Source organism: Myotis yumanensis, unplaced genomic scaffold (assembly GCF_028538775.1).
Source record: "Myotis yumanensis isolate MYYU_CA2020_CCGP unplaced genomic scaffold, mMyoYum1.0.hap1 SCAF_2, whole genome shotgun sequence".
Taxonomy (NCBI): Eukaryota; Metazoa; Chordata; class Mammalia; order Chiroptera; family Vespertilionidae; genus Myotis; species Myotis yumanensis.
Window position 1 is genome coordinate 127274768 of NW_027223753.1, and position 5021 is coordinate 127279788.

A 5021-nucleotide genomic window follows, 5' to 3' on the forward strand; every position below is an offset into this window, starting at 1 on the left:
GCATTTTATCTTGATAATTATCCATTTAATATCATATCATAGCTATGAAAATAGCCATTTGAAAATAAACTATGTAGAATAAATGTACTTTGTGCCCCAAGCATCTGGGGTATTTTCTTGAACATCCCAAGATGCTAAATATCTCCAAGAATATAAAAGAGTGTATTGGCCTAAATGAACAGGCAAAATAAAGAGGAGATGATTTTCTTAAAATGTCTGTTATGCTGCTACATGAAAAATTCTAAACTTGAACAAGGTGTCAAAACAAATCCTACCCATTGCTATGGCAAATGAATATCTCCATAATACTAAAAACTTTTAAAATAAAGAAGTAGTTCAGGTTAGCTATATAATTTTAAGGATTCGTATTTCTGGGGAAACTAGGTAGTTTATTCAAGGGGATGTATTATGTGTGATTCAATACTATTGGAAAATGCCCTCCAAATACTCTGAGAATCATTAAAGATGCAAGGAGATAATTTTTCAAATTTCCTACCTGTTCTCTACCTTAGGCTATTAGGTATGTTACCCACTGTTTTATGAAGGAGAGGGTAAGTATGGGATAAGAACCAAAAGGTGGAAGATACATAAGTATAGTGACTTAGGTTAAAACAAAGAATGTTTTTCATAAAAACAGCCATTATTAATTTTATTGTGCCTGGAGAAAAGTCAAAATAAAAACCACTACGGACTGGTTACAAAGTGGTTACTGATTAGGGGAACAGCCTGACATTAAGAGATCGTAAGCCTTTACCCAAATAACCACCATTTATTGTCACCAATAGCAAACCATAGGGAAGATAGCTCAGTGATCAACTTACATCCAGTTGAGACAACCAGTTAAATGCACTCACTACATGCCCAGTTGAGTAAACAGCAAGAGCAGGGATGAATGTTTTTGTGGATCCTCATGTATATACAATTTTATTGCTCCCCCCGCCCATTTTTTTTTAAAGGAAACAAAATTATGAACATATTGCTAGGCCCTCTCTCTCCCATGGGCCTTCTCTCATGCTACTAATAAGCCTTACTGAAGGTTAAGTTCGTTAACTTTATGGTAAATGTATCAATGAGCCAGAGTGATAACCATCCTCCCCCCCACACTCTACCCAAACACTGAACTACTACTATCAAGGATTTAGGACACACCTAACATTTTCTTTTTATCCCTAAGTGGAAAAGGGAACAATGACCAAAGAACACTGATGGTGGTGAGAAGGTAGCTGTACTTATCCAAGAAAGAACCAACTTACATCCTCTTACTCTGACTCTAAGTCAGGATAGTGTTGAAATACACCATTTTTGTTTAAAGTCTTTCCTATGTTCTTATAAGAACCAGGCATCAACATCAGAGAAAGAGTGACCAAGTTAATAATTTTATTAGATTTTTGAATAGCAATGGTACTAGTTATGTGATCAATCAAAAAGAAATGCAAAAGTGCTTTCTTCTTAAATATTTGTGATTATATTAAGAATTTCTCATGCTATTACATATTATATTCTATTCTACGTAGTTGTGAGCCAAAAAGATCATTATTTCATGAAAATAATTGGAGCCGCAGAGAAGTGCATTGCTGGATCTTATCTTAGAGCAGGGGTGGGGAACCTTTTATCGGTCAAGGGCCATTTGGATATTTATAACATCATTCGCGGGCCATATAAAATTACCAACTTAAAAATTAGCTTGCTATATTTGGTCAAATATTTAATTAAGTCACCCCTAATGTCATGGCAGAGCCAGATCAAATGATTTTGTGGGCCTTATACAGCCCATGCCAGACGTTCCCCGTCCCTGTCGTAGAGATTACCAACTCTCGTACTGCTTAGTTGAAGAAACTGCAGGTCTAGAGAGCTTTATTGACTGAATAAAGGTTTCACAGCCATAAAATACCAAAATTAGGATTAGAACTGAGGTATTAACTCCATGACACATTACCTGTATAGCTTCTAACATATAAATTCTAATTGAAGACACTTTTTTTCTATGATGACGGAGATATCTCCCTTTTCAACTTGCAGTAAATTAAAAATACATGAGCAGAAATTGACTGTAGGAAAAGACAGAATGATCAATTGAAAGAAGACTTAAATTAGAGTGTTGGCTTTGCCAAATGACAATGAGAAAGACAAATAATAACAGGTTCTAAGCTTTAGTTCTCTTATACAAGCAAAGCGAAATACTTTCCCTGTAGGTGCCCCAAAACTCTCATAGAGTCAAATGAAATAGCCATGAAAATACTTTGTACACTATGAAGCAAGTTCTAGAATTGTAAAAATATTATAATAACTGATATACTGGGACTTAGAATACTATTTAAAGATCTTTAATTTTTATTTGCCTCAACTCAGTATATTGTGATTTTTTTTTTTTATTATACAAAACAAAACAATCCAAATAAAAAAAAGGCAGAAGACCTTAACAGGCACTTCACCATGGAAAATATACAGATAGTAAATAAGATCCACATCATATGTCATGAGGGAAATTCAAATAAAAATAATAATGAGACACCACTACACATCTAAACAGAATGGGCAAAATCTGGCAACACCAATGAGGACGCAGAGCAATAGCAACTCTCATACACTGCTGATGGGAATGAAAATTTAGAAGACAGTTTGTGGCTTCTTACAAAACTAAATGTTTTCTTACCATATGATCCACCAATCTTGCTCCTTGATATTTCCTAAAGGAAATATCATGTCAACTTATGTCAATTTATGTCAACACAAAAATCTGGACACAGATGTTTATAACAATTTTATTTATAATTAACAAAACTTGGAAGCAACCAAAATGTCCTTTAGTAGGTGAATGGATAAATAAACTAAGGTAGATCCAAATATGGAATAGTATTCAGTGCTAAAATGAAATAAGCTATCAGACCATGAAAAGGCATGGAGGAACCTTAAATGCATATTAGTAAGTGAAAGAAGCTAATCTGAAAAGGCTATATACATATGATTTCAACTATATAAATTTGGAAACTATACAACTAATAAATCAATGGTTGCCAAGGGCAGGTGGGGAAATGAATAGGGGGAATCTCAGAGGATTTTTATGTCAATGAAAATAACACGTATGATATTAAATGCTAGATATATGTCACATACATTTGTTTAATCCCATAGAATGTACAATGCAAAGAGTGGACCCTAAGGAAAACTATGAACTTTAGGTGATTATGATAGATCAATGTGGTTTCATCTTTGGTAAAAATATAACATTCTGGTGAGTAATATTGATAATGGGAGACACTATGCATGAGTGTCAGCAGAACATAATACAGGAAATCTCTGCGCCTCTTCATTTGGTTGTAAACCTAACACTGCTCTAAAATATAAAGACTTAAAAAATTTAAAGCCTATCATATTTTTATTTTTTTTATTTCTTGTATGTATATGTATGGAGACTCAGTGGCTTTAAAATTCTTAACCTTTCTTCTCCTTCCAATCCCTCTTAGCAAATGACCTCAATGTGCAATTCATTAAATAAAGCCAATCCACAAGATGGACCTTCCAATTTATGTTACCAACTCTTGAGTTTCTTTACATTTCTATCTACTATGTTCTCTTTCTCTTTGGTTGTAATGGAAAAGGTATTATTTTTTCATTCTAAAATCCATTTCACTACCTGTGCTTCAGATTATATCTTTCCTCTCCTATATTCACTATTAGATACTTCTATTAAAGGCTGTGTATACGCACTATCTTCACTTCTCCGTTGCTCATAACCTCAACTCACTTCAATCTATCCACAGTCCCCATTATTTCACTAAATATTTCTCTTCATTGTCATTAATTATTTCTGGAAACCCATAAACAATCATCAGTCCTTATGTTATCTGATCTCTCTATTAATTACTTCCTTTTCTTAGAACATTTTCTTCCTCTCTGGCCATTCCTCCATAGTATTTTTATTTAAATATTTCTTTTAAATACTGTATTATGCAAGTTTCTGTCATTACCTCTTTTTCTCACTCTAGTCATGCTTTTCTAGGCTCTCTCACCTTCCACTATTGTTTCAAGTGCCATCTGCATGTTGTTGATGTCTCCCAAATCTGGATCTTCATCCCAGAACTGATTGAATGTTAAAACATGGTCCACATATGGGTTATATGTAAATATCTGCATTTTACTCTGCTACTGGCACCTCAGACTCAGCATTTCCAAAATTAATGCATCCTCAGTTCCAAGCCTATTCTTCTGTTCTCTGTCTTGAAAATGAAACTAATTTCCACTCAATTACCAAAGACATATATTTCCATATCATCCTTATTCTTTCCTCTATCATTTTCTCCATACTTATTCAATTAAAAATTTCCTGAATTTTACATTCAATACATTGTATTTCTGATCACTTCTCTCTTTTTATGCTGCAACTACCAGTAGTTCACACCAAATTATTTCTCACCTGGATAATTGTAACTCCTGCCTATGCTCTTGCTTCCTCCTCTCAACTTATACCCCCTGTAATAAGTTGTTCATGCATCAAGCTCAATTATATTTCTAACTTGGAAACCTGATACTATTTTTCTCCAAATCCATAATTTATCAATGAATTTCCATGCTATTATGTACAATTCTTAACATCTTTATATGTGCTCATCAACTGGCTTCTGAGAATATCTTCAGCAATAACAAACTTTTTCACTTCTAGAAAAGTGCACATTCTCCTTGACCTTAAACTTTTAATTTTTCTGACATAATACAACCTTCATTAATTGTCATAACCCATGATTATTTTCAGCTGACAACTTTCAATTATTTGCCCACTTTTTTTTAAATTTAAAAAATATATATTTTATTGATTTTTTACAGAGAGGAAGGAAGAGGGATAGAGAGTTAGAAATATCAATGAGAGAGAAACATTGATCAGCTGCCTCCTGCAAACCCCCTACTGGGGATGTGCCCTTTCCTGGAATCGAACCCGGGACCCTTCAGTCTGCAAGCCGACGCTCTATCCACTGAGCCAAACTGGCTAGGGCTCTTTGCCCACTTTTGACCTGCCCTAAAAAGGA